The 24,707-nt window shown below is 34.5% G+C and overlaps 1 long non-coding RNA gene and 1 pseudogene across 1 annotated transcript; one reads left to right on the top strand and one right to left on the bottom strand.

Moving 5' to 3' along the window:
- Window positions 1-4,044: 4,044 nt before the first annotated feature.
- LOC127854776 (uncharacterized transporter slc-17.2-like) lies at window positions 4,045-17,257 on the bottom strand (annotated as a pseudogene).
- Window positions 17,258-20,746: 3,489 nt separating this feature from the next.
- Window positions 20,747-22,871, top strand: LOC127856155 (uncharacterized). Its single transcript, XR_008037870.1, has 3 exons — window positions 20,747-20,774; window positions 20,913-20,989; window positions 22,063-22,871. It is a non-coding gene; the product is annotated as an uncharacterized LOC127856155 (long non-coding RNA).
- Window positions 22,872-24,707: the final 1,836 nt, after the last annotated feature.

The raw sequence follows: 24,707 nt of genomic DNA, 5'->3' as shown, positions 1-24,707 counted from the left end.
GTGACACTACGAGGATTGCTGATTGCTTATTTAAAGTATAAAATACATCGCTCATTGTATGAACACGGATGGCCAAGTGGTCTAAGCGTTAGACTTTTACTCCAGGGGACAGTGGTTCGAACCCAGTTGAGGGTTACTGTGTTTTTTTCTTTAATTTTATTCTTGTTTTTTACTGGAGCTTTTTAGACCCAATGTTTACATTTATCACTATAAAGCATTTAATGACAAACTATAATATCATCCATAATCTGTGAAAATTTCCCTTTAAGTTAGTTTAGTCTGTTCAGTTATGGTAGAGTTTTTAAGATCGGAACACGTTTTGTCGCCCTAATTGCGACCCGTTCAAAGCTCTCAATAGCCTTAAGGAGGTATGGGTACCAAACTACATCAGCAAATGCCGGTTGTGTCCTCACCAATGTAGTTTTAAGTCTCAAGAAGGAGTAGTTATCAAGACGACCAAAAGACCCTTTTATAAGTGCTAGTATACTGTTGGACCGATTTATCTTCTTATTTATGTGTTGACTACATGTAAGATCTCCGAGGAAGGTTACCCCAAGGTCTGTTTCTTCTTTAACATATTCAAACGTCTTGTTGTTCATGGTATAGTCCCGTTCAGGGCTGTTATCTCCGTAATGGATAACTTTACATGTATCCACATTAAATGAAAGTTCCCATAAATCCGCCCATTTAGTTAGGTTGTTTAAATCGTTCTGCAGTGTGTCCGTTTGTTCCGCTGTAGTAAAAAATGTTGCTTCATCAGCGAATATCCATGTGTTTCTTTAAGCAATATCTGGAATAGCATTAACAAAAATAATAAATAATATGGGCCCCAGGACATTTGGAAGAGTAACCTTTAATGAATACACATTGTTGCTGGCCCAAAAAAGCTAGTAATCCATTGTAATAAGGTGCCATTTATTCCATAGGAGGATATTTCTTCGGCTACAACCTAGTGATGGTCCAATATCGATAGTACAAATATTTTGCTCCCACTTGGTTATGATGAGATCAAGGGTGTTTATAGTTTGTTCATTTCTGCATCTCGTGAAATATCTCTCATGCTGGAAAAGGTAATTGTCTCTAAAACATTAAATAAACCTGTAATCAGGGTGTGTCTCAGTATGAGTGGTATAAAGCTCCTCCCAGTCATGGCAATCGCAATATCCTGATATATTGCACTCGAAGTCGATGGCACATTGGCTGAGCCCTTGTTGTGTCGAGCTTCACCATACCTAATGTATTCTGTACGAATTCTGCTATCTTTAACTAACCATCTTTTAACCTTTGAAAGTTTTCTACCAAATTTGAACATCTTCATGTTGATGAATTATGAATTGAATGCGAAAATAATATGATTTGTAAATACCGCGCGTTCCTCAGAGATGCGTTTTGATTGGTCGCTTATGAATTTCGGATTCACTCGCCCACCATCGTTTACTGGCGTTTAAACAATCTCTTGCACGACGGTTACATTACATTCACCTCTGTGTTGGGCTCAGAACGGACTATTGTTATGAAAGCGTCTCATTCATGTCATGATCATACCAAGCGTTCTTCATTGAGGTTACAGTATACTAAACAATCTCTTGCACGACGGTTACATTGCATTCACTGCATTAAAGAAAACCGTCTCATACAATGATATCTTATATCAGTCTTAATTCATTATTATAAAATTGATATGTTTTTTTGTTGTTAAGAAACCAACATACATACACACGTCGAAGCAATTCCTAACGTCACTCAATAAACATTATGTTCAATTATTTACATATGTAAAGTGCGTGGAATGATTCCATCTGCGTAAATGGGCAATAAAATAGTTCCAAAGAGTTGCATTAAAACTCGCAAGTATTTGCACGATTTATCGTACATTTTAAATTCATATTTCTTGATTTAATGCATGCGATCTTAAATATCCAATCAAATATACATTGAATGCGTTTGTTCGGTTTTAGCTATTTTATAGACAAAATGGCGTGCTGAGCCTTTCGCAGAGTTGTATGTGAGAGCAAGGAACGACAACTCTGCGTGGAGATTGGCGTTTAAAGCCAAGTTATCTAGGTTACAGTATACTAAAAAATGTTGGTGTGCTTTACCCTCTAAAACATGAACATCATTTATTTGAAGGCACGATTCTCTGAGGAGTCACTTGCAATCATTATTTAAGAATATTTGTGTGTGCATGTGGTAGGAAAAATATTGTTGTTTACTAGAAATTCACTGTATTGCTTGAAGGTTTGAGACTACATACGACTTTGACATATGGCGGGAAACCCAAATAACTGGAGAGAAGCCGGTAAATAGATGGCCTAAAAACAGTGACCTTTGACTCGTGTCGAGTTCTTTCTTACATATCGCATGACCTATATTTTTATTGTTTTAATCAATTTGTCTTTGAACGCTTTTCGAGAAAAGGTATGGTTATGGGGGCCTCTATGCGCAAGAGTTTGACTTTATTTGTAGTTAAAGTGACTGTCAACCGCGATTGACGTAAAAAAGAAAAGTTTTAAAATACTTTATTTTCTTACAATGTTAAGTTTATATTGATTAAAATATCATGACTGGTATATAACATTACTTGAAAAAAGTTCATATTTTCAGTATATTCGGTAATACAATTTCGCAATCTGAAATCGAAAGTACATCGCAAAAAAGCTGACATAACGATATACACACTATACAATAACGCAAGTATAATGATAATTTTATATATCAAATATATACAATTCACTACGCATGCACAATTCGCATTCCTGGGTTTACCACGTGACGATGATGATCAATCTACTTGCGTTATTTATAGTTAACTGGTAGTTACCTGGTAGACATACCCAGTAAAATTTATTGCCGAATATACTGAAAATACGAAAACTTAACAACTTTTTTCAAGTAATGTTATATACCAGTCGATATATTTTAATCAATATAAACTAATAATTGTAAAAAAATACGGTATTTTAGAACTTTTCTTTTTTTCGTCAATCGCGGTTGACAGTCCCTTTAAGCTATTGCTTTTACATTGAATTTGTTAAGGAAATCTTTGAGTATATTTAGACCTCTAGATGCTAACACCATACCAAATGGTATGATGGTAATACCATTGCCTGTCAGTACAGCGAAACTCCGTTAACATAAGGCATGTTGAACAGTATAACTCGAGTCGTGTCGGATGAAGATACCCCACCACCCCTAAGAAATGCGCGAAATAAAAAACGTGCAATGTATAAAAGATGTCTAATTTACATTAACAGGTAATTCAATTGACTTTCTGTTTTGCCAAGTATAGGGTAAACACATTGTGCACATTGATTTAATGATAATTAATCCACCACATCGGCCAATTTATTTAGAATGATCGCGATAATTATCGCTACTATTTATAATTGAATCAAGTAACATACGCTTGCAAACCACTAATACGGCTCTGTTCGTAGAACGCGCGTATAAATAATTTAAATATGCATGGATTATTTGGCCAGTTAACTTAAATGTTTTAAGTGATATCAATTCTTTTTTCTGCATGTCTGTGTGGTATATAAATATATATAATAAAATACATCTAATAATGCGAGATAAGCCAAGAAATCTGGCGCAACTCACCGTAATTGATGTTGGTGTGATGCAGCTAAGAAGTGCGAAAAAAAGAAGTGTGCGATCTATGATCTCATTGATATAACTGATTAGTTTTCACTCACACCAACCAATATCAACGCCGTATAGTTATGTCTCAAATCTATCTCATTATGTCTACTGTAAGGCATATTAACGAAATTTCAGAAAGAAAATTTGATAACCAATTTACGTATGTACATTGAATATTTATTAAAGAGAAATACAAGACTGTATAAAATCAGATATAACGCATACACATCGTTTCTATCAGTTTTCATATGTGACAATACAACATCTCTTTCTCCAACACCGACTACAGAGCGGTAATTGTCCTCCTCAATCACGACAACAGGAAAGTGCTAATCCGGATATGGCTTCAAAATTTCGCTCTTAAACCATCCAACCGCCACAAAAACCATCCAATCTAGGTCAATTTCCCAAGTTACTGGTGGCTTTTCCAACACCGACATCAGAGCGATATGTGGGGTCCTCAATCAATACAACAGGAATTGTCTCCGGCTGTGACTGTATGCCTTCTTTCTTATTGGTGACTTCTATTTCTATATCAACGTTTAAATCGGAATCCTTTGCCCAATCCTACAAATAAATGTGATACAATTAAAATAGTTGTGTAATTACACGCATCGAGACTCATTGTAACAAAGTAAACTTATATTAGGAGACATTCGTGGACAGGTTTACCTTGACCAGTCAAAACCAGTCAACGTCAGAAGCTAATGAGTGTCCGAAACATCGTATACGCAATGCCTTTGTATGACCCTGTATAGGGCCTACTCAAATCACACAGTAGTTCCTCTACGCAATTCCTTTGTATGACTCTATTTAGGGCCTACTCAATCACACAGTAGTTCCTCTACGCAATTCCTTTGTATGACTCTATATAGGGCCTTCTCAATCACACAGTATTTTCTCTACGCAATGCGTTTGTATGACTCTATATAGGACCTACTCAATCAAACAACAGTTTCTCGAATCCGAGGATCGCGTTTTCGAATTCTAGCCCACCCACATACCTGTAACTTGTGAGGAATCTGTCATGAAATTATTTATACGACCATTCCAACTTATCTCTGATTAAATTAAGCACGTGTCAGTTATTTACAAAATATGAGCACTAAGTATGGTTTAACAGGTTACCCAGGACAAGTGTGTGTTGGTGAGCTGACCACTATATGACTGAACTGCTGTATACAACAACAAAAAATCCAAATAAGCAAAACAAGTTATTCCTCGTAAAAGTTTTTGTTTTTTTGCAGTTCACTCACTGGACGCACGAAAGTTGGGATGAAGTTTGAACCATAGCTGCAATTTTCAGCTAATTCTAGTTACTTAAAGATTTTCAATTTCGAAGTGGTCTTGTGTTGTGTGTGTGCGTTTTAGGGAGGGCGCAGAGTACCAGTATGAAACCACACCTTTCCGGTATGATGAACTCGAAACAAATTCACATGCTTTCGAGAACGGGGATTGAACCCCCGTTGCCAAGGTTAAAAGCGCTTTAACCTACCACTTTACTTACCAGACATCGAATCGTAATACTAGTACATGTAATACATACTTGTAATTCCCCGTAAGCAAAGAGAAGAAAAACGATGATCCCAAATACGTCAAATCGTACGCATGTGAAGAACACGTTTCGCCACTCCTCGGGGGTGTTCTGAAGTAACGAACGAAATACTCAGTGTAGCACATTTCACTTATATCTTCATGGAAAAGTTGGGCTATCATTTCGATAATAAACAAGAGCTGTGTTTGTGAAAAAAAATGCTCCCTACTGCGCCGCTGTCAAGCCACATATTTGACCATTGACTTTAAATGATGACCTTGACCTTAACCTTTCACCACTCAAAATGTGAAGCTCTATGAGATACATACGCATGCCGAATATCAAGTTGCTTTTTTCAACATTGCAAAGTTATGACAAAGGTTAAAGTTTAGTGACAGACCCACAGACCAACACATACAATGACAGACAGACAGACAGGCCAAAAACAATATACCGCCGATCATTCGATCCGGGGCATAACAAGTTTAAATTTCACTTTCCGACTAGGTTGAAATCTACTTACATTTGGAAACATGTATCCGGCGTATATTGGTGCAACCATACCTGTAATGGCTGATATAGTATTGGTAATGCCGTAAAAAAGACCCGCATATCTGCAACAGAAGAATGAATAGATTTTCAAAATATCTGCGATATAAAATTTATCGAAATCATTATGTATGCACACGTTGAGAAATAAGATTTGTTATATAACAAAGCATTATTGCAGTTGAGTGGGATAACCATACACCGGCTACATTCGCTGAAAACCTTGCAACATGTACATATTTATTCGAATAAAATTTGAGACCCCAAAACGCAGACGGTGCTGCTAAAAAAGCAGCAGGATGGATACGTATTTTTCAAATAGTTTGCATAATCCATGATTTCATTTGGTCGAAATATTTGAAATAAAGATATGTCTTTTCGTTAGGGATAGTATAAGGCAGCAGGTAAAGCCAAAAAGAGGCAAATCTGTATCAAATAAATGTATAATGTTTTGCTGTTCGTTGAAAAATAGGGAGATACAGCAACGGCATTTTGGAGCAATTGATTGAGTAGAGATAACACGAGTTTTGCATACTTGTTATTGAAGCCAAATGACTTTTATTTACAGTATTAATTGTTCTAATTTAGTGCAATACATTTCACATAAACATGTTAAGATTTACTTTGCAAATATACAAATAACAAATGTAAATATTTAATAACATACACTTAAGAATAAAAAGGCCCACTGTATACTGTTCCAAGCAAAATACGTATACCGGTAGGTTAATAGACCGCCTTTACGTGATTTTTATACCGGTAAATAATGCGAACAAACATAGAAACACGCGAATAATGCAAGTAAAGCAATAAAAGGTCCCACTCGCTTTGGTGCAAAGTCCACGATGTTTGAATGATAACTGTTAATCTCGAGCCCCATGAACAGGCCGGCAAAGGACAGCAGTGCTACCGCTAGAGAACGCCCCTCACACGAACAGAACCCCGTATCAATAATGCATCCGCTTGAGCCTGTGAAGGCTATAGACATAAACTATGCATCAGTGGAATATGTTTCAACCGTAAATGGTATTTGTATCAACAACTGCAAAAGTCATGGTCTTGAGCATATCAACAAATTAAAGTTTACAAATAAATCGAAATAAGTAACTGAAAATAGAATGTGTCAAGGTCTTCGGGAATTGGAATGCGAACTACTATTTGCCTTTTTAATACGAAAAAAATATTCACATTTTGGCACAGTTACGCACTTTATAAATATTAAGTTGTTAAACATAAACGTTGTTGGGGAATGTTTACCGATAGTTGCGAAGAGTTTCCTTGTGCGAGTGGTGTTCAACCACCCCCTTAGACGGATGTAGTCGGATGCATACCCAGAACTCAAGGTGCCCACAAACTCGCAGATGTACGGGACTGCAGACAACGCTCCGTTCTAGAAAGAATAATTCATGATTAATTTAGCTTTTTTCATTAGTAAAATGGTTACTTCGAATTAACACATACGTATTTTTATTGTCGCAAGAAGGCTAAAGCGTATGGAATCTCCCTATATACCATGAGGGCGTAGTACACAATAACAAATTGTTTCATACTATAAAATAGCATACATAATAACGTAAAGAATAAGCCGAACTGCATCAATGAAGTTTTGATCTTTAATTTTATACTTTTTTACGCATGCGTATTTTGAATGTGAATTGTCTCAGTCAAATCTCAATTTTGAAGATTCTGAAGAGTTTTATATTATTAAAGAATAGTTAAAAAACTTTCCGGAAATTTGAATTTGACACAATTTAGAACAAGTGACACGTGAGAAAGGTGTCTGAATAAAGATATTGCATCATATATACTTCATAAACATCAATAAAGACATATATACATAGATAAATATATAATAATAATAATAAAACAAATAAATAAATATAGTATACATATTTTAACTTACATTCAAATATTGAGACTACTGTAGCATGTTCTGCTGTCTTATGACAATAGTAGTCGGACTAATTTGTATGTACATTATCATTATTCAGAGTTAACAGTGTTTACTCGACATACAATCGTGCGTTGTGTGTTTTGATATATAGGCAAAAGGTTTAAACTAAATCGAACATCCCACCCGTATGGTATTCTGAGAACTTGTATCAGCAGCGTTGTGCTGCATAGCTTTGCACTTTATGTTGCACCACTCGTGCAATACGTTTTCACACAATCAACTCGACCAATAATCTTGTCAACTAGCATAGTATTTTATCGAATCAATAACAGTTCAGTACGATGCTTTCAATCATAAAAAAAAAAAACAAAGTTGTCCTTCCAAACTGCTTTATGAATATGCCATTAGTAAGACAATATCGATGTTTAAATAAATATTGTTCAAAAGATAATGAGTTATATTACTGAATATGTTATTAAATCTATTCGATGAATATATATAACATGGAGTCTGAAACTACTTGCCTGACGGCAACATCGAATCCTTATCAATACTGCTTTTCATATATTTTTTTGTGAATGTGACCTTTACTTTTGAGTTCTACGTGCCTTACCGGTACTCGCAACACATCCTTGTACCATTTGAAGGAGCAAATTACAGTCTGCAAAATCAATCTTTCCCATGCTTTGAGTATTGATATTTTATGAATTTTACTCAAATTTTTGTACTAGTGATACATTCATGGCATGCAAAACGTCGTTACTAAATGGTTGGTTCAAATTTGTTACAAGTTATTTTAAAATATTCGATACATTCGATGAATGATCAAACTACTTATTGTATCTCGAATGTGTACGTGCTACAATTATGTCATTCTAATTTAGCAAAAAAATCTCACGCAGTTTCCCTCGCTAATTCATTCCTTCTTGCTCAGCCCCCTATCCACAAACATTTTTTCTTCATAACATTAATATATTTCAAATGCAACTGACCTCCTGGATGTCGTATTTAAGGACCTCCTTCATGAAGGTGGGGATGTTCGTGAGCAAGGTGTTGCGGGTCCACTGGTCGCACACTTGGGCAGTGAGACATGCCCACAGACATGGGGCCAAAACTATGGAACGCCAGGGTATGGGCCCATTCTGAAAAAGCGCTAGTATGCTCACACGAGGTTAGTACATGTAAAAGCCATTTCTACTACTACACGAACAGGTACATTTAAACTATGTTATCCTATATGCGTTTGTATGTACACAATACTTGTTCCTAAACCACTTAATATATGTTGTTAAACAATACCTGTTTATCTGTGTTGTAATTTATATTTCCAGTGATGTACTCCACCTCAGTTTTTGTGATACGAGGATGTTTGCTAGGGTCATCTGCTGCTATGTACCACCATGCAATGGACCAAAGCACGCCTAAACAACCTGCATACAAAACATGTAGTAACTATCATAATATGTGACCAAAGCTGGGAAAATCAGTCTTGTGTTCAAAAAAATCACATTTTGACTTTTTTGCAATTTCGGATTCTCTAAACATTGTAGTTCACAAAAATGATATAGATTTTTTATTTATCACATATAAAACTAATTTTATGACCTTCTAAAGTGACCAACCCTACATTTTACCATCACTAAAAGTTATCATTTAATACAAAAAAACAACGAAAACATTCAAGCAACAAGCACATTGTTTTATTAAAACAATAATCTTTCCTTTAGTCATATACATAATTATAGTGCAATAAACTTACAACAGCATTATGGACATTTAAAATGTACCATTTGTTTGGCTATGGTAACCGATCTACATGTTAATAATTACAAGAGCACACAATCACGCCTTTTATAAATCTATGAATTGTATTTTCAATCAAGTGTTTGTTTAAAGGAAAACACAACATTAATTTCACTGTTTTGTAACTAGTTAAACAATAACAATCAATAATTTGTGTGTTTCATGAACAATTTCCTTTTTTATTCAGTTACATGTGTACTTAAGTATAATGTAACCTCAAACACAACAGAATGGAAAAAAACAGCATTGAAAAGTGTTGGTTGAAAGTACACTTGGATACTTAATGTTTCAGTAAATGAAATAATCATTATTTATCATTATTTCTGATAGAGAAAAATAGACAAAATAAACAAAAACTTAAACATAAAAATTGTTTGTGTTTGTTACTATGGAAAACAAAAATATAGGATTTTCATTGTAAAACATAAATAAATACAATATTCACACTGATTTTTTTCCAGTTTTTCGAAAAGGCAGTATGTGTCCATAAGGTGAAAACAATTGCATGGTTACATGGAAAAAATGATTTTTGTTTAGTAAATATGAGATATAAAAAACTTGAAAACAAGCTTGTGCAATTAGAACAACAAACGATTTCAAAAACTGTATCAACTGACACATTTAGCACTCGTATTCATGTTTTAGCTTTCCTAGGAATAGAGGATTTTTTGCATTGTTTGGAGGAAAATATAACCCAATACCTTGGCAAAAATAAACACTGATACATGATGTATGTAATTGTTGTGGCATGATCAGAGAAGATCAGATGCGCATCTTAATGCATCTTCTTTTTGGGGGGCACAGTCTTTTTTTGTTGCTCACCAGTAGCGCGTTTCGGACATGTCAAGTTTTGGGTTCATCTGTGCGACAGAATTCACGAATGTTTTCAAATAAATACCACTGATGGTCCAGATCAAGCCCTTTCGCAAACATTTCTTATGGCAGGTTGTCACAGCTCACATTAACATTCACTTTCGCGACCTTCCTGAGAGTGATTCTGACTACTGATGAGTCACTAAATTCCCTGCACTCCACAACACCGGGATGATCCGCTGACACATGGAAATTGATGAAATTTGGTGACATTCTTTATGTGGTGAAACAATGTCCAAAGGTAATCCTTCCTGTCTTAGATAACAACAGGATTGGAAGAGTCCCCCACAAGCTGGGGGATGTTGTGGCCCGTCCTTGACGATAACCCCACAGACGCAGCGACATCAGACAACATTTCTGCATTGAAGTTTCTGTATCAAGATTACCATGTAATTAAGAAACAATTGCAAAATATAGTTTTCCTATTATCAATTATTTTGTTGTTGTTGTTGTAATAGAAAACTACAAAGTTTGAAGGATGATTTTGCATGGGGCTTTGTTTGCCATATCAAGAAGTTCATACCAATAAACAGCTGAAACTACTAAAATAAATATTTATTTTCCTGTTACAAGACATAAAGTACCTACACACTATTTTTAATTGATTTATGTTTTATTATTTACATATTTTATTACATGGCAGAACTATACATAGATAGACCTATGGAAATGCAGACAAGGTTTATCAAGAAGGATCATGCAGGTCACATACACCATACTGTGATAAGGAATTTACCTCTACTTTGACTTCCAGATGCTAAAGTGCCAATATGGTGTAAACTTTGTATGTCTTATCAACATAAAACTTAGTGTGAAGATTCTGTGTAAACCTGAAATGTTAAAAAATAATTTTTAAAAAGGTCAGGCTACACTTTAGAATATGTATTTTGTAGTGATTGACTCACTTAAAAAGGGTTTGACTCATTTCAATATATTATTTTAAGAGAATTTTCCTTTTGGGATTGATACCAGAGGAAATTTTTGTGTACATTTTCACAACATATCAACACGCTTTACCATTTTGCAATTACATTACTGCAAACAAATATTTTTAACAACGGGTTTAGCTAAATTAATTTCTCAACATAAAAAAAGCTATCAGAAACACAATAACTAAGGGCTTGTTATTACCTACAAGAACTCTCCACAGAAGGTACCAGATGACTATGTTGTTTTTATTTTGGCCGCAACAGTTGTCACACTGAAAGTGAGCATGCTGTTCCCCAAGACCGTATGTGTTGAGGTAGTGGTGAACATGGCTGACCACAGCAGTTGCACATTTACCATGTGACTGGCCTTCGTCTGCGAGGTAAAACACCTGCTTTCCTGTGAAACAGAAGACTAATAAATAAACCGTAATAACTTACTAGAGATACACAAACAGTTTTTTTTCCAATTAATTAATAGGTGGTTTGAAACATTTAGATAATGCATGGTTATTGTCTTATCATAAAAGATTGATATTAGACGAGAATGATATCCTCCAGACCACACATGCACACAAACACGCACACACACACACAACAATAAAAAGTAAATAATCAATTGGTAGTTGATTACATTGAGACTGATTCAGTTTGTGGATAGCAATGATATTAAATTAATTCAAATACAAGATCCTTCACAGCTGATTCCATACACCTCACACTTCCTCGTGGTCTTGAAAAATAACTTCCCAACTTGTAGAATATCAAATTATTGGTTATTTATCTACATAACAATTATTATGTATTATTAAATAAATTTGTGCTTAAACATTTCTAAAAAGTCAACCTTAAATTTGTTTTGTTTATCAGCTTCTGCAACATCAAGTTCAGACTTTTCAATAAACGCAGTATCTGATGGGTTTTTTTTGACAGCTTCTACATCAATAACAATATCAGACTCATCATGGATTGACTCAAGGTCACTTTCATAATCATCTACCACATCAAACAAATCTTGAGTAGCGGGGTGAGAAGTTTCAAAATAAAGTTCATTTACATTCGATAAATCATTTAAATTTAAAACGAAGTGTCCTGGTCTTGTGAAATTTCACATGGAATAGTGTTGGTGTTAAAAAATTGAGACATGACATTTTAAAGTCAAATTTAAATCTACCACCATTTCGTGTAAACAATTCAGTTGCTATCGTACAAACTTGCGAGTCGCGAAAATTAATCACAAAGCCAAAATACACATATCTTTCACTTACCTATTTTAAGCATGTGGAAATATCATTTCCAAACCTTCTTAGATTGAAGACATCCAACAGTACGCGATGTCATTTTGATTTACAGCGTTTAATAGCCATTGAAAATGAACACTACGAGACAGGTTGCGCTACCTGTGAACTGCTCGAACGAAACTGTGTCATTCAAGGGGAATAATTTGAATTAAATAAACGGATTACAAACCACCCATTGTACCTGTGTTTACAGGACATATTCATGCTAAATTGCGGAAATTTTCAAATCATGTCATAATTTATGAGCCGAGAAATTGTATAAAAAAAGACGAAATATCCAGCGCATTTTCGCACAAGATTTTTATCTCGCGATTTCTCGACATAAACGTCAGCGTACACAAGACTGATTTTCGCTGACGACGTCACATATTAACATTTTGCTTTTCAACCATTTACACGTTAACTGTTTTGGATTGACCCATACGAAGTGGTGACACCATATTATATTATGTTTATGTTAAATGTTGAATTGTTGTTTTGTGTGTAAAGGGAGAATTGATCACCTGTCTTAAATTAAGGACTCGCGAACAAATAAATATATATATATATATATATATATATAATGCTCCTAAAGTTTAATTTAACTATATATAATATATCATATTGATTTACATTGTTGTATGCCTTTAATATCGAATAATGGTGTCGTTCTTCACATTATTAAGCCATCATTGACCGCCTTTATTCATTTGTTGCATATATCGCCTGTTCATTTAACTGTTTTGTCAGTTCGCTATAACACTATAGGTGCAGTATGTAAATAAAATCTAACGGATGATAAAGCATTATTTGTATAATGCTATGATTTTTGGCTTGGGACGAAGCCCCAATGCCATAGTAATGATACACATTTCTTAGCCTATCCGAATGGGCTGGCTGCCAAAAAACCAATTCCCAAAACTCCGATTTACCACTTAATTCATGCGCAATAAAAGTAGTTCTTCGCAGTTGCAATTACCCGCCTTGTCAATACAGAACACCACTATACAACATGACTGTCATAAAAAGTGTACAAATATATTATTGAAGCAAATTTGCTAAGCATTGGCTACGACATAGTTTTAATTGTTAACATATTCATGCGACAATAAGTTCCTCATTTGAAGGTCTAGGCCAAAAAGATACGAGGGACAGTAAGAATAATTTTTTCTGATACATTTTTGAAGACATAATATTTTGTATTTATAAACATATTTTAAAATATTGTTATTTTATTTTGCGTTTACAAGACATTCCAGAAAAAATAAGATGAAAAAAACAACAACAAATATTCACAATCATTCTCGGAAATAGACGAAGTAACCGGATATGGTATTTCACTGCACAGATCGAGCGCGCAAATCGAGCGCGAAAAGTTCTACGTGAGACAAAATACACAATCTGTACACCGTTCTTTAACAGGGTAGGAGGATGTTCTTTTGTATACACATTACAAAGGAAGTATGAGTGTTTCCTGATCTGTTAATTATGTAATAGAAAGCTATTTTAGGCTATTGAAAGTGATTTATTTGACGCCAGCAATAACATTTTTTTGCGACCATGATGTTGTTGTTGTATATCTTCACCGCCTATTTAAACGAACCAGATCTGTAGAGTTGAACAAAATGTTATCGTTCCTACCACCAGTATCGTGTAGTCCTCCACTGTTAATGTACACTGTAGTATATACATAAATATTGTCTTTTCTTACAGTCTCTGAACTTCTGCACTCAACCGCTAGGGTCAATCCGTATAAATTCGGACAAAGGGAGAAATTCGAACATTGCATCCTAAATGCATTTAACGTCACACTTAATCAAGCCCGAGGCCTTCAGCTTCAGCGCCTATAGCGCTTTGATTATAGTTTGTACAAACATCGTAGTTAAGTTCTTTGGATTGTAAATAAGACAAAAGAGAGGCAAATTGATAGAAATAGTCACCATTGCTTCGGATACAAATATGAAGGCTGGGTCTCTCCTTCATTTGATCTTGGCAAAAACAAGTATGACCATTTTCTGATAGTGTAATTGCTATCGCCTCAGGTTTGTGATAAATTTAGAAAATGTCCAAACAATTCAGACTAAGAGTCCAGAAAAATGCAAAACAACATAACAGCAACAAACCGGTTATTTAAAAAATTGAGGCCCAGCCGTTATCGAAGCCGTAGTCACAAAGTAGGCCTGATGCTGCAAAAGATAGCACAAAGCCTACTGGGAGTCCTGAAATCAAAGGTTTCTTCATATGCAAACACATTAAAGGGATGGTCAACCAGATTGCTATATATCACGAAAAAAAGAAAAATTCTAAAATACCGTATTTTGTTTACAATTATTAGTTTATATTGATTAAAATATCACGACTAGCATATTACATTACTTGATAAATGTTGTTAAGTTTTCATATTTTCAGTATATTCGGTAATACAATTTTTACTGAGTATGTCTAACAGGTACTTTGGAGAGTTCTGTTGTTGTCGATATATTTTGTGAAACTATGAGGATTGCCTATATAAAGTATAAAATACAACTCTCATTGTATGAGCATGGATATCCGTGTGGTATAAATGGAAGACTTTTTACTCCAGGACTCCAGGGGTCAGTGGTACGAGCTCTCATGAGGGTTACATTATTTTCTTTTTTTTTTAAATTTTATTCTTGAATTTTTACTGGAGATTTTTAGATCCAATTTTTAAATTTATCATTGTAAAGCATTTAATGACGGTATTTTTGAACTTTATTATTGGTCGTGATATATAGCAATCTGGTTGACCATCCCTTTCATGTGTTTGCAATTATCGCATTCTCAAAATGATATTATTGGTTCCAACTATACTGCTATTGATAGTATTGTAACAATTATAACACTCTTGTGTTTTATCTGATGAATTATTTAACTTAATTTCATGTTGAACAGTTTCATAATGCATGCACACATAAGTCGTCGTAAAATGCCATCTGTTTCATTCGAATAATATTGTTTATAAAGCAACGATTACTCGCATTCAGCAAAACAGCTCAACACAATATCATATACATATCAACAATTGTCAAAGATTAAATTTCTACCTGCGTAACACACCGATGTTAGTTTGCTTCTCTCTCGAGGTGGTACCCATATACCCCACATTGCGATCAAAGCAGGGAATGCCATACCCTAGAATAATTACATCACAGCGGTATAGCAATGTTCAATACTAATGGAGAAGATTTTTGCATAGCGGGATATGTCATAGCCTCAACAAAAAGTATATCAAAGGATAAAGTGTGTTCATAGCGGGAATTTGTAAAGACTATACATCACAAAGAAATATAAATGTTCACTAGAAAAAGAAATGTGGTGACTGATTGGGAATTTCATAGCCACATCGGTCGATTTACATGTTCTTTTGTTTGCATATAAATAACCTTAAAATTGTCTCCATCAAAGGTTTACCATTTTTACTCGCTTATTAACCAAAAGGGTACCATACCGTAAGCAACCCAAGCAGAACTTGTATTGCATACAACGAGACTACGGTTGTACGGGCAGCGACGGGTGTTAGAATAGTCAGTACCGACGACAGAACCATGACGGTAAGTAAAATGCGTTTCGCGCCATACCTGAAAGTAAGAATACCACATAATCAATTTCAATTGTGAGCACTTACCTAGTATTGTATTGTCCGTGAATGGTTCGTTTTCGAGTCTAAAAATTGGAATAATCATATATGTCGATAAATTGTTGCTGCATGCAACAAAGTTTGTCAACTTTTTACAGAAAAAAAGGGAGGTCAAATTATTCCTTGTAACGCAATGTGCTGTTATATTGTCAAACCAAAAAGTGGGCATAAAACCCCAAAACAAAGTGTCGGTTTTTCTGGCTATTTTCCTTTTGTTCTTTTTATGAAGCCTTCGTGCAGACATTCGACTCGTTCCAACCATGGCTCAAGTGAAACAATGCCGCAAATACACACATTGTAATGATGGCTGATTTGAATAATAGTGTTATTTAACAGGATTTTAAATTATTGTTGTTTAAGAAAGACATGTCTTACTTTAATTCATACATGAATGCTTGTTGAAAAGTGCACGGGTTCTATTTAATCATGAAATGTTCGAACCGAAACTTGTTCAATGTCTGGAAGGATATTACTTGTAAATTCAATGTCTACCGTAAACCCGAAAGGCGATTTAATTACTAAGAGGAGGTTTCTATAAGTTAAACGAATGTGCTTCTTATACCTGTCGGCAAGCATGCCACCGGGGACCTGTGTGACTATATACCCGTAAAAGAAGGAGGCTAACAGCGTAGATTTCGTAATGGAGTCCCAGTCGAATTCGGCCCTCTATATAATCAGGAACAACGGTTTAGTGCATTAAATCACTGCCAGTGGTACAGAGATATTATAACATTGTATTTTTCGATATTGGACTAAATAATAATTAATCCCATCAGTAACATAAATATAATCGTTTATTTTAACTTAATTATAATCATACACAGTTTCTCATTACAATGCAGAATGTTGTTGTTCGTGTTCTTGTTTTATCCCTTTTCTTTAACACCTATATCAGTTAGCATGAAGTATGTGTACATAGATTGCCATAATAAACGTTATATTATGATAAAAAGTTATGCTGAAATATTTTACATCATTCGAGTGTGATGACTCCTCGGTTTCTTCAATGCAAACACCCATGCCATTTGGAAGGGCGACGGTCGTATTCCATGTGTTATTTTGCCCGACAAAATCTTGGACAGGACTCTTGATCATGCATACAACTCTGAAACTGAGGTTCACACGCAGTGCGTAAAAGATGCAACTTCCAAATAATCCTATATATGCTAACAGCCACCTTTGTGAGCAGCAACCTGGGACTAAAACATGATAAAAAATTCCGTACATACACATTCGTGAAATTATTGATTGAAAAGAACACTATCTTCTACAACCATTAACAATTTTTGTTTGCAGCGGTTCATAAAATATATTTGACATAACATGTGTTCCTAGATGTAAAGTTTTGTAAAGTATATTATTTGACAGCAAGTATTATAATAAATTATTTTATTAAAACTTGCGTTGTGTACAACGAAAAAAGCCGTAAAGAAAACGTTTTGTTTATCTGTATTTTTTTTTTGTTATTTAAAAACCGGAATACGGACTATCGTGTTTTTTCGAATGTAAACCCAAACACGAAAAGACGATATACACATTGAACGTCATTCACGTATTGTTATATTTATTATTTATGACCGTTCCCACGAAAATCATCCGATGATTCTTCAACAACTATGCAGACACGGTGTTATACTATTATTAAAATACATTTGCACATAAGTGCAAGTCTGAAACGAATGGAATTCAGCAATTTTGTATTTGTTACTTTTATGCATATGTTTGGTATACGGTAACAATACGGTGCTTGTACATCAGTCAGAGCAATTCTCAGTTTAGAAAAATGCGAGTCAAATTGTTAGAATATTATAAAGTATGCATAAAACTATTGTTACGTATATTTTATATATTGATTTATAAAAAAAACGTATTTAGTTTCATAAACATGAATTACAAATTTAAAACAAAACTAGTGTTCACCTTTTTCTGTTGCTTTATTTTCCATTTCCATTTCAATTATAGTTATGCACTTTAAAAGCCGGCGTTACCGGTGAATTTTCTGTTCCTAGATGGTAACATCCTTAAAGGTCCATCCTATGGTATTTACATTTCGCAGTTGGTACGTTATGCCAGAGAATGTTCATGTATATTAACGAAGAAATTGTTAAAACTAGGCTTTTTGTATCATAACCTTAGAAGTAAATTGGCTAAATTTCACTCAAAGTATGGTGATTTAATTATAAAATATAATATTTCTTTAAAATGGCATTTGACTAATGGAATTTCCCACCCATCATTTTATGGAGATATTTTGAAGCGTGTTCGCAAATTAAAATATCTTAAAGAAAAAGTTTTTATTAAACTGTTCAATCTAATTAACATTTTATCAAAATGATATGATGTTAATTAACGTACTTAAAAACACGTGTGTGTTGGTTTTCGATTCACTATATCTTTCTTCTCTTAAAATTTGGAATCATTAATGGAATTACCATTTTATACGTTTGATTCTTAAATTTATAATCACCTAATTAAGCTCGTTTTATTGGTAATTCAATTTTACAGTACCGCCTCTTTAATATTTTTACTTTATTTTTTAATACTGCCTCTGGATCTGGTTCACGTCATCGTGTCTTCGCTTGTCAATTACGTCATACGATACACTTTCTCTGTTCCTGGTTACATTGATTTTTGTGACGTCCTCGCTTCTATATTCACGGTGCCTAACCAATACGGATAATACCGGAAACTTTTGAACGATTCCGGATATTACGAGAAAAGGCACCGGATCATATCAGAAATATATTGACTGTTTTGAGGTAAGTGTGTTCTTTTATTTCAATATTCTTTTTTTAAGTTAACATTTTTCACCAAACCAATATTCCACGGAACAACTAAGACATTCATTAAGTAAATTCTATACTCGTGCTCAGTAACACAAACGTCAATATGCAGAGGGAGCCTATATTGTCCAACAGTTTATGCGCAAAACCTGTGGAAACGGAAGTAAAATGCAGATATTGGTCTATATTAACAATGAAATTGAAATTTCTGAGCTAGTTTCCTGATGAAAACGGCAGCATAATTATTGTTGAATCATTACCATGATGATTGACGGTTTAGTTTGTAGAAAAAACACGTTTTTTTTGTGTCGATTGCTGGCACCGGATAATGCATGAATTAGGCACCGGATAATAGCCGAAACTAATGAACTTAAGTATAGTACTTTTAAAGAATATTTTGGATTCTGCTTATATGGTTAACATTTAAAGAATTTCTTGATTTAAGATTGTTAAATGAATGTGTCGGTTATTTCTCGTCACTCAGACCTGATCACTCTGTCTAAACGCCAGTTAAAACGCATGAAAAATGTCTTGACCCTGCCCTGAAAAAGCTTATTAAAACTAGACATTAAAGGTTACACACTGTATTGATTCTTACAAAATCGGATGTAGAACGCGTGCTATTGTAGAACGACCGATAAATCGTTAACATCTATAAGATATAACAACCCTTTGATTGTTTTAATATTAAAATTATATAAACGATTTGATCACCTTTGATTGTTTTAATATTAAAATTATATAAACGATTTGATCACGATTTGAAAAAAGTTTTTAGACCAGTTCAGCAGTAATAATTGTAAAATAGAATTGTTGGCGTATTGTTAATCTTTTTTATTTACCATTCATGTTACCTTTGGTGCGATTATAATAATTGTAATTTATTATTTTATTGAATATTAGGGAGTTGTGTGTAACCTTCGGTTTAGATTTAGAGTGACTTCCCTTGTTTACAAAGGCACTTTCCACCATTCTAGGTTACAATATACTAAATCATTTTTGTGTTCAATGATATACCCTCTAAAGAATGGAACGTCATTTATTTGAAGACACAATTATCTGTATGGGCACTTGCCATGACTTTATTTTTTAATATTTCTGTGTGCATGTGGTAGGGAAAATATTGTTGTATACTACAGATTCAGTGTTTTGCTTATAGGTTGGAGACTACATGAGATTTTGACAGATGGCGGGAAACCCTCATCAACTGGAGATCAGCCGGTAAAAAGGTGGCCTTAAAATAGTGACCGTTGATTCGCGTCGAGTTCTTTCTTACATACTGGATGACCTATCTTTTTTATTGTCTAAATCCATTTGGCTTGTCATGCTCTTTAAGAAAAGGTATGGGTATGGGGTGTCTACGCGCAAAAGTTTGACTTTATTTTTCGTTGAAGTTGTCGGTTTTACATTGAATTTGTTTAGGAAATCTTTTGGTATATTGTGACCTAAATTCTATACATAGATGGTGACGTCACTTCGGTATTGTCACCTCTATGCTAGGACGCATCACATTCCCCTGATTTGGGGATTTGTGCATCCGCCAAAATAGTTCCGCGTAGGAATGAATATTTTACTACAATGAGAAAAACGGTGTTAAATATGTGTTTAAAATGGAATGTTGTTTAACGAAATGTTATTTAGTATGTTTAAATGCGATTTTGAATCTCTATTAAGACTGATAGCGATTTTCAGAAGCACGATTACTTGACTTACTTTCGCTTTTACTTTTCACTTGTAAAAGAAGTGCTACCCACAATTCCTTGCGCGTTAGTACACAGGTCAGTAAGACCGGTGTGTACACAATGCACTTTCCTCAAAATGCACACATGGTTTGTCGTTTTTGGATTATCAATATCAACATTCACTCATTCAGAGCTATTATCTGTTTTATTTGTAAACAATATATGTTTAACATACAATAGTTTTCATTTCATAGTTCACTTATTACTGTATGCTATTTGTTTCAGATACCAGTGCTCTCACATCTGTCATGATCTGAGTTCGGATTTAGAGTTTGAAGTTCGAGATAGTCAGATAGAATATGGTGAGTACATAGAATATGGTGAGTACAGTCTCAGATGATAAGTTTACTTCATGAATAAGGGCCACTGTTCCATATTTATTTGATTGGATGTAGCAGTGGCAGTTCTCCCTCCGGCCCAAACTTTTCTGTAGCCAAATTTACCTTTTTATGTCTGAATTCTTATCATTTAGGATATTTTATGGGTGATTATGTAGAAATCCTTGTAGCCAAATGGCTTTTTGTATCCAAATTTCATTATTTGTAACCATTGGCTAATTTGGCGAATGACAGAGTAAGCCCTGAGTGGACTGATTATTATTATGCCCCCCTTCGAAGAAGAGGAGGGTATATTGTTTTGCTGGATGTCGGTCGGTAGACCAGTTTGTTTCCGATCAATAACATGTGATCTGATTGACCAATTTGCTTGATACATCCAATGTGCATTTTCTTTTGCCAATAGATGACCCCTATTTAAATTGGGGTCACTATGTCAAAGGTCAAGGTCACTGTCACACTAAGAGTGAAAATTGTTTCCGATCAATAACTTTTGAACAAAGGGACCGATTAGTTTGATATTTCCCATGTGCATTGGCATTGGACAGTAGATGGCCGTCATTATAATGAGGATCACTAGGTCAAAGGTTAAGGTCACTGTCACACTAAGTGTGAAATAGTTTCCGATCAATAACTTGTCAACTGATTCACCGATTGGCTTGATACTTCACATGTGCATTGGCCTTGGATAGTGGAAGACCCCTGTTGAAATTGGGGTCACTAGTTCAAATGTCAAGATCACTGTGACATTAAGTTTTATTTAAGTGGCTAAGTCACACTTATATGATAAGATTAACTCATATGATCATTTTTGTTGCGAAAAATCCCGTGTCAAGACCCTGTTTAGGGGGGCCTCTGTCTCCGACCACGGAGCTGTTGTTAACTTAACAAAAATTTGGAACAATTTATCCTGCTTTGATCAACTGCTGTGCCCATGGCATTCGTAAAGAAAACATGAAAGAAAAGTGTGCCAGTTGAAAGGCTCATGACTTCGGAACAATAGCACATGTCAATTGCTAAAATATGATTATTTATTTCAGGATTTCACGAACGACCTAAGTTTTTTCGGATTTGCGGTGACTGAACAGGAGCAGGAGAGTTTTGTGGTGTCATCTGACACTGATAGAAATGAACACAATGTTGAGTCTGGAGACCAAGCGGATAATTTATTGTTTGACTGCAACAATAATGAAAAAGCCACAGAGCAACCTTTAGACTTAGAATGTTCTGTTGAAATTGTTGTTGACAATAAGAAGAAATATGAATGCAATATGTGTGAAAACAAATATAGCACAAGAACAGGATACAAAAGACATTTAGTTAGCCATTCCAATGATGGTAAAAGTGCACTGTTTGCGAAAAAGTGTTCTATTCCACCTATGACTTAAAGAATCATATGAGCAACCACAGTAACTTACGCACTTACTCGTGCATTAAATGTGAAAAAACCTTTAAAACAAAACGCGACTTAAATGTTCACAGAACAAGGCTACACAAATCTTACTTTAAATGTGTGTGTAAAGTATGTGGGAAGGGTTACAATTATAGAAATGAGTTAGATGGACACAGGGCAAAACATGATGGGTCCAAACCATTTAAGTGTCCTAAGTGCAACAAAGCATATCAGTACTTGCCTAACCTGCCACGGCATGTGTGCGGAAAAATGGAATCACCCAAGTGTGATAAGTGTGGAAGCATTTTCAAGACAAAAACGCTACCTTCAAGAACACATGAAGGCTCATGATGACCCCGAACAGCATCAGTGTTATGTGTGTGGAACTTTTTACAAATATAGATCTTCTTCTTATAAACACAAAAAGAAGACTGGTCATTAGTGTTTTAAATGCTTTAGTCAGAATAAGTACAGATAAAACTCTGGATATATTATAATATTATAAAGGATTATAATTATACAGTTATATCTGATTACTGTAAGGCCTTAACAGAAACTAAATGGCAATAGTAAACCCATATGAACCTTATAAGCACTTGTTTTTCAGCCAGTCTTCATCATGATGTTTGCTCAGAAGCTTTGCTTAGCAATTAGGAAATCATTTTGTTGACATAAAGAAGCATTGCTTTTGAGAAATTACCAATACCCGGTATACCAGCTGCATGAAATTAATTCATATTGTGGCATTTATTGTTTTAATGCAGTCATCCGAATATTAATCCTGCCTTAAAATATAGTGTAGCATTGTTGATTTTGTGTCCTTCTTAAGATGATGATGATGATAATTATGATTGGTTGGTTGATGATTAACAGCAACAAACTGTCTGAATACGTTTTATTTATTATTCTTGCTATTTCAGGTAATGACATTTATTTTTGGAGAATATTACAACTGTTATAATTTAAATTGTTATTAAACAGTATTTGCATATTGGGTATATATGTGTTAGGGCTCTGCATTAAGGTTATTCTGTTAAAACTACATGTATTTGAATGCTTGATGCATGGTATATGTTTGTTAGGGCTGACTTGCAGTTGTTAAATAATATTTTCTACCCCATTTACGAGATGCCATGGTGACAAGCCAGCATTTGATTGTATGAAGTTTTATTTCTTTGAGCAAGATGCTTGATGATAATTGCAACTTTTTCTTTCAACAATATATTAATTGTGTTATTTGTGTATATATTTTTCATTCAGTTTTCACAAGACAGAAGAAACAGGCTTTCTTATATTCATTCTTTATTGAAGTGTCTATTGACTGAAAAGTATTAACTGTATAATATAAATGTATAAAATCGTGGCAGGAGCCGCTGGTCTTTAAGTTCATTTTAAGTTTGACTATTGTTTTAATTTTTGCTGGTTTAATGTTTAGTATTATCAATAAATGTGTTCATTGTAGCTTCCTACTACAGTATTACAGAAAAGAATAAATAACTAATCAGAGTCCACTGTTATAATATTTGTTTAAGCTTGTAAAAACATGTTTATACCCCTACAAACTAGGTTTACGGGGTATATATGAGTGAGCTTGTCTGTTGGTCGGTCTGTCTGTATTAAGTGTCCGCTCTCTAATTCAAGTTGTTTTCATCCGATCTTCACCAAACTTGGTCAGATGTTGTATCTAGATGATGTTTAGGACAAGTTTGAATATGATTCATGCGGTGTAAAAAACTAGGTCACGTGGTCACTTATTGCGTTTTAAACATGGAGCATGGTGTCTGCTCTCTAATTCAAGTACTTTTCATCCGAGCTTCACCAAACGTGGTCAGGAGTTGTATCTAGATGATGTCTAGGCCAAGTTTGAACATGGGTCATGGCAGGTCAAAAACTAGGTCACTGAGTTACTAAGTGAGTTTTAAACATTGAGCATGGTGTCCGCTCTCTAATTCAAGTAGTTTTTATACCATATTCACCAAACTTGGCCAGAAGTTGTATCTAGATGATGTCTAGGTCAAGTTTGAATATGGGTCATGCCGGGTCAAAAACTAACAAATAAGTTTATGTAAAGTTTCAACTGTTTTATTATGCGAATTATCTTTAGACAAACAATGGTATTTGACATGAGAAAAATATGCTTGTTCAATTATTTTTTTGAGGTTTGTTTTCCATAAACATGAGTGTATTTATAATCTGATACATGAATATCTTTCTGTTAAAACCATGCAATCATAAATGATTGAAGCATAAATAACTCTGCAATAGAATATTTGGCGCCACAGCTGCCAGACT

This window comes from Dreissena polymorpha, chromosome 13 (genome assembly GCF_020536995.1).
Source record: "Dreissena polymorpha isolate Duluth1 chromosome 13, UMN_Dpol_1.0, whole genome shotgun sequence".
NCBI classification, from domain to species: Eukaryota; Metazoa; Mollusca; class Bivalvia; order Myida; family Dreissenidae; genus Dreissena; species Dreissena polymorpha.
This window is presented reverse-complemented; position numbering and strand designations above follow the sequence as displayed.